The sequence below is a fragment of the Gopherus evgoodei genome, chromosome 6, assembly GCF_007399415.2.
Source record: "Gopherus evgoodei ecotype Sinaloan lineage chromosome 6, rGopEvg1_v1.p, whole genome shotgun sequence".
NCBI classification, from domain to species: Eukaryota; Metazoa; Chordata; order Testudines; family Testudinidae; genus Gopherus; species Gopherus evgoodei.
In genome coordinates this window covers 127,738,103-127,753,326 of record NC_044327.1, presented here as the reverse complement: position 1 = coordinate 127,753,326, position 15,224 = coordinate 127,738,103, and positions in this window count along the sequence as shown.

Below are 15,224 nucleotides of genomic sequence, written 5' to 3'. Positions count from 1 at the left end.
GATGCATTGGAGGGGTTTTAGCTGGGGACTGTATGTGATGGCCAGTGGATGTGATGGAGCCATACAAAACAATAATAATAATACAATAGCTGATGTGTCATTCAAAAAGGAAACTGTACACTTGTATCAGTGGCCCATTGGCAGTGTGGCCTAGCAGAGAGAGAACTGGACTGGGACTCAGGAGCTTTGGATGTCCCTGTTTTCTTCATAATCATCAATACCAGCAATGTGACCTCATTCTGCTATGTCCCTGCACAGTCATTGTGAAAGAAGACAGTACGGTGATAGGTATTGTAGAAAAAATGTTACAATTTAATGGAAGCATGTTCCAGCCCCAAACCAAAACCACTTCCTGTCATGCTGACCAGTGCTGTCTCATTTATTTTCTGGTATTCCCTGATCTTTCAGCATTGATCTGTTGTCACTTTCCTTATATTTAGATTGTAATCTACATGGGGCATGGACTGGCTTTTTGTTCTGTGTTTGTACAGGATCTAGCACAATGCAGTCCTGGTCCATGATTAAGTCTCCTGTGCACCATCACAATATAAATAATAAATAAGTAATAATAAAGCAGATACAATAACAAATGCTATAAACCTGGAGCTTCATACAAAATTGGACCTATGCCCGGTTTGGAGAAGTTCTGTTCACTTTTTAAAAGTTTTTGTGCACCCATGTACAACGAGGGTGTCCAGTAATTACAGTACCATAGGAATCACTTCCTGCAAGATTTCCCTCTTCGATTCATCTCCCAATGAGTGATGCAGCTAAGATTTCCTACCAAAACCTTCAAGCCTTTTGAGTTTTGCCTGCTACTGTATTGCTATGAGAAATCACAAGATATCCATGGAGATACCCAGAGGCAGTGACTGAGGCTGCACTGAAACTAGACAAAAGAACTTTTCAGTGTATTGATCACTTGCTTATTCTAGGGCAGGTGCAACAGCAGGACATCTTGAGATAAGAAAGTGACTCTATACCCAGAAACTTCTAACAAGTACAAAGTTACAAAGCCGGTGTCATGCCACTGTCTCTTAGGCCACTTTTAAGAATATAAGAATGGCCATACTGGGTCAGACCAAGGGTTCATCTAGCCCAGTATCCTGTCTTGCAACAGTGGCCAGTGCCCAGTGCCCCAGAGGGAATGAACAGAACAGGTAATCATCAAGTGATCCATCCCCTGTCGCTCATTCCCACTTTTGGTTTATTTGTGCATGGAAAACTGCACGGCAGTACTTAACCCCAAACCCAACTATGCAGACGTTCTTCCTTTCTTGCACAGAGATGGACTTTGTAAGATACTGGCAGCAGGTAGTAGAATAACTGCCTTAGAAGTCACCGACCAATTACTACGGACCAGATTCTGAATCCAGTTCCCAGCCTGGCGCTGTGCAGAGGCCCAGGCATAGGAATGGCTTCTTGTTCTTCTCCCCACCCATAGCTGAAGCAGTTTCTGCAGACCCCGCGGGAATCTCATCATGGCGGAAAGTTGGAAGATCCTAATAGCAGGGTCCCCAGCCTCAGCCCTCTTTAGCCCAGCAATGTGCAGCCACTCAGCATGCTGAAATAGAGTGAGGCTTCTCACTGCATAGGGGGTGTGCACCTCCATTATACCCCCCCTCCTCTTACTTAGATCCACCTTCAGTCATCCCCACCTACCTTGCCTGAGGAGCCTTCCCATCTGGGGTGCAGGGGTAAGATTTTCCCCCCAAATAATAACCAGAAATAAATAATAGTCTTTTTTAACACGTGATAAAGACTTCAATAAAAGATGGGGCTTCCCCAGTGATAAGGGAGAGATAACCTATGCTCATGAAACAATCTGCAGCACACATGTCCATCAACAGCAAGGTAAATGAGAGAGTTTTGATACCAAGTCTTTAACCCACAAGTGATACATTTCCCCTTCTTGGGTGAGAAGCAATATTTTCTAGTGGTTAGGGTTCTTGAACTCAAAAGACTTGCATTCAGTTCCTTACAGTGCTACAGATTTTGTGTGTAACCATGGGGAAATTGCTTAGTTGCTCTTTGTCTCATTTGCAAAACAGGATTTTTAGCACTTCCTTACTGCACAGGAGTGTTATGGGAATGCCTACGTTAAAAAGTTTGCAGTGCTATGGTAATGGGAGCCATATGAGCACCTGTGATATATCTAACTTTCCGATGCTTGGATGGAAGACAAAACAGAACTGCAAACAGTTGATATTATTGTTCTGCCTTCCTCTGCTGCATGCAAAAGTGGCCTCTGTCAAAAACAATTGGCATGACACAGGACTAGATGGACCATTGGTCAGTCCCACTGTGCTGATTTGTAATTGTTTAATGTTCTGTTACAGATTTTTGCAACAGCACTGAAGCTAAATTTGACTTTTGGATGGGAAGATGTCAGCCTGCCTTTTCATTTAGCTCACCCAGTCTATTTAGTTTTGCTAGGTTGTTTGGAAGCTTGATGGGGTTTAATTGAAAGTGTCAGAAGGGAACATTTTAATTTGACTGCATTTGATATTGTGGCTAATGCATTCGGCAATTCATTGTCATTCAGAGCATACTTCTCATTCCACAGCCAGCGTTGCTATTATTTGAGAAGGTGAGATCTTTCACTGTTAATCAACATGGGTGTTCAGAGCAGTTTATATTGTATGTTAATATTTTTGGTATTCATGTGCTACTCTTCCATGAGGGCCAGAACAGATGCATATTTTCTGATCTAATCTAGCAAAAAATATATGCAAGTTCCAGAAGGCCACAAGACTTCTTAGATCTGTGGACCTGATCCAAATCCAACCAAAATCAATGGAAATCCCCTGTCCTCAGTGGGATTTCAGCTAGGCCCCTATAGATTCAAAATTCAAAATTATGGGAACAACAATCACCCTTCTATTCTATATTTGTACAGGGCACAGCAACATGGGTCTCTGATCCTGAATGGGGCCTGTAAGAATGTTCTTCATACTAATGACAATCAGTTATCAATCATTAATATAATTATGTTTTTGGTAGGGTCAAGCACTCTGTATTTTAAGAGTGAGTTGAAAAGTTTAATTGTACACATTAAAATTTGTTTAGCTGCATCACAGAACCTCTGGATCTAATTAGCAGCCTTAGCAGAGAGGACAAGTACTGAATGGACATGCAGCCTGAATCTTCCTCTCATCTCTGGAAGTGTTTCTTTCAGCTGAGGTTTGAAGCACATTGGCAGGGATTATCGTGCCGCTAGGGTGACCAAATGTCCTGATTTTATAGAGACAGTCCCAATTTTAGTAGCTTTTTCTTACATAAGCACCTAATACCTCTCACCCCCGTCCTGATTTTTCACACTTGCTGTCTGGTCACCCAACCTGCCGCTGACCGTGCTGTAACTGTTCTCTGGTTTACTGGAAGGCTTGTATCTCCATGACTGCTAATCTGGTTCCTATCATGAGCACTAAAATTCACTGAAAAAGGACAATAAATGCCAAACGTTCTTGCTCTTCAATTCAGAACATAGCAAAGCTGGTTCTGTTCTCCACTGGGAATAAGAACTCTTCCTCGGTATTTCAATCACTGAAGCTGTTGTAATTCTTCGTGTCCTACACTAATACTCACTCAAGAGCCATCATATCTTTTCCTGCTCAGTGCTACATTGTACAGCTGTACTGAGGCCAAATCAAAACTTTCAAAAACATTTTGTCCAGGAAGCAAACCTGATAAATGATTGCAATTCACAACCTATGGTGTCCCACCCAATCACTACCAAAGAAACACATACTTTTCACTAATGCAGTCAAATGATTATTTGCCCTATTCTAATTTCATTTAATCTATGTCAGGCAGTTTCGGTGACCAAGTAATTCCTCTGACTTCAATGGAGCTATGCCAGCTAGGCTGACCAGATAGCAGTTGTGAAAAATCGGGACAGGTGGTTGGGGGTAATAGAAGCCTATATAAGAAAAAGACCCCAAAATCTGGATTGTTCCTATACAATTGGGACATCTGGTTACTCTAATGCCAGCTGAGGATATGGGCTCAGACCTTATCTGCCCCTGATAATCACTATTTTAGGTGTGCATTATAAGCTAATTTTTGGTGGTGGTGGTGGTGGTTTTCTTTTTTTTTCCCCCCTTTCATTTGAATTTAATTTTGCTTATAAAAAGAATTCCATGTTATGAAATTTTGTCTGAAAGGTCAAAATATAGGCATGATAAGTAATGGATGGCTTTTTCATTGCATCAACAAACATGCTGCGAAACGTATCTTTGGAGCCAAAAGAATCCTAAAATTCACGAGAATAAAGAAAATGTGATTAAAACAGTTTGTGTAACTCATAAAAAAATGAGAAATTCATGAGACTGCCAAAAGTTTTGCCCGTTTTCCTGATGTAGCATGAAGGTCTAGTCTCACCTTGTTAAAAACCTGTTAATGAATATCTGTAAAACGGAGCTGGTTGAAAATCGGAATTTCCATCTCATGGGAAGTTCCAATTTTTCGAAATTTGGTTTCATTGTGAATTGGGAAGAAAAATTATGATACTGAATTTTTTCACAGAATGGAATGTACAGAACATCTTAGTTCAGGAAGCTCAAAACATTTCAGTTTGGTTTGACATTAATCTGAGTTCCTCTGAACTGCTGCAGTGCCTTCCAGGAATTATAGTTCGGGTATCCTCTGCGGGCTGGTCTCCCCAGCCAGACTAATATTCCATAATGAACTGTGGTGGTTCAACCAGACTTGAGACTGCTGCATCTGAACCACAACTTCCATGAGGCACTGGGGCAGCTCAGGCAGACAGACTAATGCTGAACTGACATAAAAGCAAACTTGGATTTTCTAAGCAGAAAATTGAAAAGTTTTCACACAATCAATTTCCCTACCCCCTAGAAAATCTATGCCCAATTCACACAAGATAGAATCTCTTATGCCTATGAGTTACTTGGCCATTTCCTTGGTTGAAACCCCAGTCACAACCAAGGTTGTGGCTATCACACAAATTTCTGTATACAGCCACAGGACTGAGATTCCAGTCAAGTCTCACAGAAGATGTGTAAAATGCTTACCCAGTCAGCAAGGGCTGTGTTACCTGCCATGTTATCATCTGAACCCAGAACATAAACCTGTTTATTGCATGTACACGAGGCTACTATTGCTTACCGCAAATCCTTTTCATACATAATCTGAGCGCATCTTATGCTTTCTAGTATACAATAATTTGTAATGCTTGGAATAAGTGTATTTTCCATTCTCTGCTGTTATTACGTGGAAAAGACACCAAAAGAGAAAGCAGCCAAAAGAACATAGGAACATACTAGACTAAAGTTTGAAGTGATTAAACAAACCCCATTTTAACATTTTCATACTCTCCTTTATTTATATTTCAGAGACTGGTTACAGTATCAGACTGAGCAGTGCTACTTTAATCTAGATTCCCAGTCCTGTATGCCATTGCCAACATTATCTCTATATTCTTTGATAATTTCTCATGTGCTGTCCCTGGGAAATCTGATCCCTGGTTTTAGGCAAACCTCTGCTCCCTTCACTAGTAAATACAAGCTCCAACCTAACAAGACATCTGCTGCTTTGCAGTTCGTGTGTCTATAATTCCTGGCTAGCATTATGAAGATTATGATGATTTTTCTTTTATCTCCATTTGATTAATACACTGGTGTTTAGGGGACAGTGGGATCCTCTCCTTGACACTCAGTGATTGCTTCTATTTTGCACTCTGTTTCAGATTCTCGGGGAGAACTAAAGCCAGTGTAGACGTTAATCTTCGTTACTGGTTTCCTCAGTGGATGGAGCAGACATATGGCAAAGGCACAAGCCCTTTTTAGATGATAACACACAGTACATTTTCTATCTCATTCAGCTCCAAGTGTTTGCAAAAAGCTCACCCTTGGTACTCCAGCCTGTTTTTGTGTGTGTGTGTCTATTATCTACCAAAACACTTCCTCATCTACCTTCTCAGAATGTAATTTGCTTCTTAATTTGCTATGATCATTTCATTTTTTATGCAATCTTTGACCTCATATTAGTTTCTGCTGAGGCAATCAAACAGCATATGCTATTCTTCTCTGCGAACAAAAGAGAGTCTTTTACCCCTTACTGTCACACATTTTTCCCCCATGCCTTTAAGTTGTACATCCTGTAAGTCTTATTTATTCCATGCAGATCACCTAGTATGTCCTTCTGCTCTTTCTCAGAGCATTTATTGTGCATGGTCAGTACAGTTCTGTGTTTCTCATATTTTTATTAGGAAATTGTTGCTGTTGTTCATTTCTTTACTGTGACTTGAGAAACATTTGCCTTCATATTCCATTTTTATTGGTCTCCTCTGTTTTCAGACTCCAAACTGTCCAAACAATGTATTTGAAATTCCTGAAAAGATTTACTTGGAAAATGCAGCTTGAAAGATTATTCTACCATCAGGGCATGACTGGCCAATAGGAGTTTGTTATGATGATTTAGTGCCTCTATCTTGGCTTTTTATTGCCTATTGTGCTATCACTTAGATCAGTTTAATGTTACTCTGTATTAAAGCTTAAATTCTGTACAACAAGAAAACTATTTTTATTCACAGTGTTGTTCCAGACTGTAAGATCCACTTTGGATCTTGAAAGCTTGCCTTTTGCACCAACAGAAGTTGGTATAACAAAAGATATTATCTCACTCACCTTGTCAATCAAATTTTTTTTTTATAACAGCTCATCGAGTAAGAAGGAGCCAACCTAATATAAGACAACCCAAAGCCACCCTTGTGGTAAAAACTCAGGGTTGGGCACATTCACAGGATTCTCTACTGATTGATGTCATTGGTCAGTGATGCCAATATAAGTGAAGGACCATTTATGCACTTTGCTGTGCTTACTGTACTGCTAATCAGATGTTTCTGAAATTCATATTGACAGAGAATATATAATCCACATATATATTGGCTACTTCTTGAAGACCAAGGAGAGGTGGAAAATAAACCTGCTTTATTGCAGGTTTAAGCTACATCCAGCTGAGAGAGACTTAACACAGTTTCCATGACTCAGCTTCGTGGAGGATCCTATGTAGCTCACCTGGTAAATCTGCTTCCTTCTGATTGCCAGATGCTGAGACTGGACAACAGGGGATGGATCACTTGAGGATTATCCTGTTCTGTTCCTGGCCACTGTCAGAAGATAGGATGCTTGGTTAGCTGGTCCATTGGTCTTACCCACTATGGCCTTTCTTATGTTCTGTCTTTGAAGGTCCCAGTTCAAGTGCTGGATATATTTAGGATTTACAAGATAGTGCCCACTCCCTGAGAGATGCTTAGGGCTGCCAGCTCCTACTTCAGTCATTGGGAGTTGGGTACTTAACAGCTCCTGGGGAGCATGCAACAATTATAGGTCCAAGCCTTTAATATGCATGACATGAGTGCACCCATAAGTAGCCCAGCCACCTTGATGAAAATGCAAGAAAACTCTGTTCTAATATCTGATACCAGTGAGCTAAAACAAAAGCTGTGGGGGCCTTGTTAAGGTTTCATGTGATTTATTTCTCCTCCAACATATCAATGTGGCCCTCAAAGAAAATCTATTTTGAGAGAGGTGTGAGAGCATTAAACATCCTCCATGTATTTAAATGTTCCAAGAAATCTTTGCTTTTACAGAAATAATGAAGACAAGTGAGGTCCTATACTCAGCTCAATGGCATTTCTCCAATTGTCTGTAATGTGATCAATTTTGAATGATGCATCCAATATGTTCCAAATATCCACGGAATGTTCTAAGCTCAGGCAGCAGAAATCTATTGATTTGGGTGAAAACTTGAATGGAGAAATGGGAGGACAAATGGAATGTGGTTTTAAAATGATGATGTCCTGAATGACTTTAGCTGTCAGACAGAAAGAAAAGAATGGTCAAGAAAGATGGGGGCACACAGCACCTCTGGCATATCGGAAAAGGTGCGACTGGAGTACCCTATGCCCATTTTGTTTTAGTGAAAACACGTATAAATAGGTTATATACCCATGGTCACACAGCAAATATTTGCCAGTGTCAGGATAGCCAAGATTCCTGTCTCATAATCCCTTGATCCCACCACTAGATCATACTCCCTTAAGTTCATTTTATGCAATGTGAACAAAATAAATTATAGCTTTTAACATTACAGTGTTGTCTACAGCAGTGTTTCTCAAAGTCGGGTCACCGCTTGTTCAGAGAAAGCCCCTGGCAGTCCAAGCCAGTTTGTTTATCTGCGGCATCTGCAGGTTTGGCCAGTCGCAGCTCCCACTGGCCATGGTTTGCTGCTGCAGGCCACTGGGGGCTGCGGGAAGTGGCATGGGCCGAGGGATATGCATAGGTCTCCAAAATCATATGTTAAGGTTTTAAACCTTTGAACCACAGCCGCTCTCTCAACCCAAACGCTATTTATGTCCTTTGTAAAGAATGCAGATTTGGGCACCACGGTGCTTAAAAGCACCCACCGGTTCAGTTTCAGCATGTCTTTATTCAGAATGCACTGCTGAGGATGTCAGCTCATGATTTGTCACAACTTTGGTCTTCAGTTGCTCAGCAATTATCTCTAAAGGAAACTAGAGCTGGAAACTGACTTCTAGAAAAAGTATTAGCCTCAGCAAAGGTGGCAGTGGGGATTCCTAGGATAGGAAGATGAATCCAAAGTCACTTTCAGATTTGCAAATGATATAATTTAGAACAATAATGAAGAGAAATGTTGCCAATGTCTTTCCTTGTAAGTAACCCTGCCGTGGTCAGACCGAACCCTAGAGACAGGATAAGATCTGCAGGTAATATACGTGTAGAGCTAAATCCAGATGGTGTTTTAGTTTTAGTGTTTTAACCATTTACCTGCCTGTATGGATTCTATTGGTAGAAGCTTGCGTTTAGTGCTTCAGAACTCATTTTTCTGATCTCTGAACACTGCTTTTCCTATCTCAAAAAACGGCAGAAATGAAGCGTTATAACCTTGCTCTGTAAATGTTGTGATGGATATTCCAATAAGAAATAATGCTTTTTCATATTTTCAGTCTTAGCAATTTGAAACTTTAAGACAGAGGGGATCCACAAAGGATCTTAGCTGCCTACCTGCCACTTTAGGCATTTAAATCCAACATTTGGGAGCCACTGAGCTCCTCAGTTCCCAACCCTTCTTGGCATTTCTAACTGGCTTGCCTAGCCAGCTTCCTTCTTAGCTTGCTGGCTTCTGCAAATCCCAGTCTTAGGCATCTAACCGAAGCCCATGGAGTCCATTAGGTGGCAAAATGCCTAAAGATAAGTGTTGCAATGCCCAAGTCCCTTTGTGCAGCTAGCTCAGAAACAACAACATCTCAAGCAACAGCATAAAGCCCAAAATGGCTAAAATCTCAGTTTACACCTAATGCACTAATACGTTGTGGGTCTTTGGTCTGACAAATACATTCAGTCAGCTCGCTCCTAGGAATCCATCCAACACATGGCTCGTGCAATGTCAGTTGCAAATGAATAAGATAGGGGTACCAAAGTGAGTGGGTTGAACAATCTGAAAAATCATCACAAAAAAGCAATTCACATATCTCTAAATCCATAAACATTGAGACAAATCTATATAGTCATATCATCAGAGCATCTTTCCGGTTTCTTTTGAAATACTTAGAATTATAGAAATGTAGAGTTGGAAAGGCCTTCAGGAGGTTGTCTAGTCTATTTCCATGCACTGAGGCAGGATAAAGTATACTTAGATCATGTATAACCAGTATTTAACAACTGCCAATGATGAGGACTTCTTCCAGGGCTTCTTCTGACTATTCTTATAGTCAGAAAGTTTTTTCCTAACATGAAACCTAATTCTCCCATGCTGCAAACAATGCAGATCACCATATGGGCCTCATTTAACTTGAGCATAAAGCAGATCTACTATCATTGATGCCAACAGAAGATAAGACTGTCTAGAGTAGGGCTGGAGGGGTCTACCATGCCTCAAAGTTCTGTCCCTTGTTTCAAATGCTGGATCTGGTTTTCACAGTTGCCACAATGCAAAAATAGTGGCAACAGATCCTTATCTATTTGGCTTCTTAAGGACTCTTTGCAAGGATGAGGAAACACTGATCCTGGATTTTCTTGAGCACAGGAAATTTAGATTTGTGTTTTAATGGCCTGAAAGCTCCATTTTAATTACAGGGCAATAATTCAAGGTAGACTGGTAATAGGCAAAACATTGAGAACTTTTGTTCTTTAGTGCAGTGAAGGAAACCTCATTAGAGAGGATTTTCTTAGTTAGCAGGGCTTCAGGGTTAATGAGGTGTGAGTGATAATATATAGCAGTACTCCCTCATGGCTGTAACAAGTTGTATTTTATAAACTCCTTAATCTCAGTGGTGACAGAGGTGTGAGGTATTGGGAATAGAAAAAAACTAATTTGCCCATCTTAGGGAAATTCTGTTCCCAGTCTGGAACTTAATTGAATTGGACACAGACACCACATGAAAGAAGGAAAAGAATATTATTTATATAACCCTCTGGTGGCTTGCATTCACCTCACTGAGTGCCTCCTTGTGTCCAGGCCTGCTACTGCCATTCTCCAGCTCCCAGCACCCTCTGCATCCCATCAGATGACCTCTAAGGGTCTTCTGTGGCTTGGCCCTCCAGCTGGCTCACAAAGACTAAACCCCTTCCTCCAACAAACTCAAAATAGAAAAAAAGTTCCTTGCTCTACAGGGCCAATAGTGAACAAAATAGTTCCTCACCGTTTTGTGCTAAATTCCAACTCTAGAATTGAATCATCAGGATTTCTTCTTGAATTACTGCCTCTGTTTGCATGGTCCAGCTCCTCTGGATGTGGCCTAGGGAGCATCCCTCCTCAGTCTGGCTAAACCCAAGAACTGCCTTACTGGCAGAAGGAATCTCCTTTTATTTTACCCTGCTGGGCCTTGATTGGCTGTTGTTGGTCCCCAGCCCTTCTGGCCACTGGAGGACCAGCTCTCACTGCTTCTCCAAATGGCTACTCTTTTTGTCACAGAGAACTGTTTCCTGGGGGAGGGGAGTGCAGCAGATCTGTGAGGTCTCTAGAAGGGGTCATGAAGTCCTGGTACAACCCATCACAAGCCCCTGGCATCATAATACATGAACCCCTCATAACATCATCTGAGGTAGGGAAGTCCTGTTATCCCAGTTTTTACAGATGGAGAGTTGAGGAACAGAGCGAACACATGACTTAAGACTATAAGAAAGGCCATACTGGGTCAGAACTATGGTTCTTCTAGCCCAGGATCTTGTCTTCTGACAGAGGCCAGTGCCAGATGCCTCAGAGGGAATGAACAGAACAGGGCAATTATCAAGTTATCCATCCCCTGTCGGCCAGTCCCAGCCTCTGGCAGTAAGATGTTTAGAGACATCCAAAGAATGAGGTTGCATCCCTGACCATCTTGGCTAACAGCCATTGATGGACCTATCCTCCTATGAGCCTATCTAACCCTTTTTTGAACCCAGTTACACTTCTGACCTTCACAACATCCCCTGACAATATGTTCCATAGGTTGACCGTATTGTGTGAAGAAGCATTTTTTTATGTTTGTTTAAACCTGATGCCTCTTAATTTTATTTGGTGACTCCTGCTTCTTGTATTATGTGAATGGGCAAATATCATTGGTCATTTTCTCCACCATTCATGGTTTTACAAACTTTTATCATTTCCTGCCTTAGTCATCTCTTTTCCAAACTGAGCATCCCGGTCTTTTTACTCTTTCCTCATATGGAAGCTGTTGCATTTTGTTGTACTTCTCTGTAACTTTTCCCATTTCTAGCATAACTTTTTTGAGATAGCGCAACCAGAGCTACATGCAATATGCAAGATTTGGGCATACCGTGCATTTACATAGTGGCATTATGATATTTTCTAAACTGAGCATCCCGGTCTTTTTACTCTCTCCTCATGTGGAAGCTATTGCATTTTGTTGTACTTTTCTGTAACTTTTCCCATTTCTAGCATAACTTTTTTGAAATAGCGCAAACAGAGCTACATGCAATATGCAAGATTTGGGCGTACCATGCATTTACATAGTGGCATTATGATATTTTTCGTCTTATGTTCTATCCCTTTCCTAATGGCTCCTAACATTCTGTTAGCTTGTGTGACTGCTGCTGCACGTTGAGTGGCTATTTTTAGAGAACTATCCATAATGACTCCAAGATCTCTTTCTTGAGTGCTAACAGCTAATTTAGACCCCATCATTTTGTATGTATAGTTACAAGTATGTTTTCCAATGTGCATTACTTTACATTTATAAGATTTAATTTCATCTGCCATTTTGTTTCCCAGTCCCCCAGTTTTGTGAGATCTCTTTGTAACTCTTCTCAGTCAGCTTTAGACTTAACTATCTGGAATAAGTTTGTATTGTCTTCAAAAATTGTTTGCCGCCTCAGTGTTTACCCCTTTTATCCAGATCATTTATGAATATGTTGAACAGCACAGGTCTCAGTACAGATCTTTGGAGAATCCTGTTATTTATCTCTCTCCATTGTGAAAATTGACCATTTATTCCTACTTTTTGTTTCTGATTTGTTAACCAGTTACTGATCCATGAGAGGACATTCCCTCTTATCTGCTCACTTTGCTTAAGAGTCTTTGGTGAGGGACCTTGTCAAAGGTTTTCTGAAAGGCCAGGTACATTATATCCACTGGATCACCCTTGTCCACGTTTGCTGACCCCCTCAAACAATTCTGAAAGATTTCTGAGGCACAATTGCCCTTTACAAAAGCTGTGCTGGATCTTCCCCAATACACTGTGTTCATCTATGAGTCTGATAATTCTGTTTTCTACTATAGTTTCAACCAATTTGCCTGGTACTGAAGTTAGGCTTAGAAGCCTGTACTTGTCAGGATCGCCTCTGGAGCTTTTTTTTTCTAAAATGGATGTTATATTATTAGCTATTCACCAGTAATTTGGCACAGAGGCTGATTTAAGCAATTGGTTTCATACTACAGTTAGGAGGTCCTTCAGAACTCCTGGGTAAATACCACCTAGTCTTGGTGACTTATTACTGGTTAATTTTTCAGTTTGTTCCAAAACCTCCTCTACTGACTCCTCAATCTGGGAAAGTTCCTCAGATTTGTCACCTAAAAAGAATGGCTCAGGTGTTGGACTCTCCCACACATCCTCTGTGGTGAAGACTAATACAATGACTTCATTTAGCTTCTCCACAACAGCTTTGTCTTCCTTGATGGTCCTTTAGTACATTACCCACGGTTAGCAAAGCAGGGAATTGCCCTCAAGTCCCCAGAGTTTCAAAGTAGCACCCTAACCAATTGGACACATTCCTTCCTCTTAGCTGCTAAGCAGAGGAATTCTATCCATGTCTAGAAAATTGACCCTCCTGTGTTTTTCCAGCTGAAGACTGGGCTGTTACAGTGGACTTGGCTAATTAGAAAAAATGACCATCTGGTGGCCATTTTCATTTGGGCAGATCCTTTCTTGCACCAGAGCTCTGTTCCATGCAGAAGGGATGGGACTCCAGCTCCCTGATTCTGAGCCCAGTCATGCTTGGAGCTGCTCCTGGACAGCTCTAATTTGTGCCACTGGCATAGGGTCCTAATGGTCTCAATGCCTGTGGAAGTTTCTGTAGATGAGTGCAGTTCAGCCACATACCTTCCCTATGGGGGAGAGAGGACAGGTACAGGGTTCAGCTGTGGCAGAGACACACCAGCAGGGAGTTCCTCTCTGTCATTTATGGCTGGAGTACATTACCTGTGCAGCACCTGCGTGACATAGAGAGGCCATAACCTATTGTGCGAATCTGATCTGGTAGGCCTGATTTTTCTCATTTTAAACCTCAGTCTTTCCACTGATTTCAGTGGAGGTGCTTCTGATTTACACCTGTTGAAAGAAAAAAAAATCAGGCCCAACACATTCGCATCCTGCATATTTAACCGCAATTGAAAATCAAACTGGCAAAATATGTGATTCACAAGCTGCAGCTTTATCTCGGAGGCAGCATCTGATTTTCAATAAAATCATCCCTCCTCCTCCACAAAAAAATTCTTCTAAAACCTAAGAATGTAAAATTTATTTTAAAACCTGAGCTGGATTACCTGTAACATAGCGAGCCAGTGGGATTCTCACATGAACAAAGGTATTCACATGCGTTAAGTGTTACCAGTATAAGGCTCTTGGCTCCTATCAGATCAGAGAAAAGACGGTTACTCACCTTTGTAACTGTTGTTCTTCGAGATGTGTTGCTCATATCCATTCCAGTTAGGTGTACGCGCCGCGCGTGCACATTCGTCGGAAAACTTTTACCCTAGCAACTCAGTGGGCCGGCAGGTCGCCCCCTAGAGTGGCGCCACCATGGCGCTCCATATATACTCCTGCCGGCCCACCCGCTCCTCAGTTCCTTCTTGCCGGCTACTCCGACAGTGGGGAAGGAGGGCGGGTGCGGTATGGATATGAGCAACACATCTCGAAGAACAACAGTTACAAAGGTGAGTAACCGTCTTTTCTTCTTCGAGTGATTGCTCATATCCATTCCAGTTAGGTGAATCCCAAGCCTTACAAAGGCGGTGGGGTCGGAGTGAAATGTGGCAGAATAAAACTGCTGAGCCAGAGGCTACAGCCTCTCTTGACTGCTGAACCAGAGCATACTGCGAAGCAAAGGTAAGGACCGAGGACCAATGGAGCTTCGCGACAGGTCTCGTGGGTAGAAACACGAGCCAGCAAGGCGGCAGATGAAGCCTGAGCCCTGGTAGAATGCACGGTGATGTGGCTTGGGGAACTATGAGCCAAATCATAACAAGTGGGGATGTCCGCCATCACCCAAGATGAGATCCTCTGAGAGGAAAACAAGCAAGCCCTCCCTTTGGCCCGCTACCGGGGCAGAGCTGGGGCGCCTTAGGCAATGATTCTGTCAGCACAATATAATGCGAGCACTCCACAGATGTCCAAGGAGTGCAACGGTTATGCCCATTGCGTTGAGCTGTGGGTAACATGAAAGGCCAAAACACTTTAGGGAGGAAAGCCGGGTGCGGTCATAACTGCACCTTGTCTTTGTGGAACCTTCGTAAGAGCTCTGATCTCAGAGACCCGTCTGGCCAAGACTAGGTTGAGGTCCCAGGGCGGGGCTGGGCGGCGCACCCGAGGGTGCAAGCGCTCCAAGCCCTTGAGGGACCTCGAACCCATAGAGCGTGGGACACTGAACGTCCATCATAGCCTGCTGGAAGGTAGGGATGGCTGCTGAGAGTATCCTCAGCGATGATACCGCCAGATCCTGCCGCTGAAGGCCAGAGGCAGG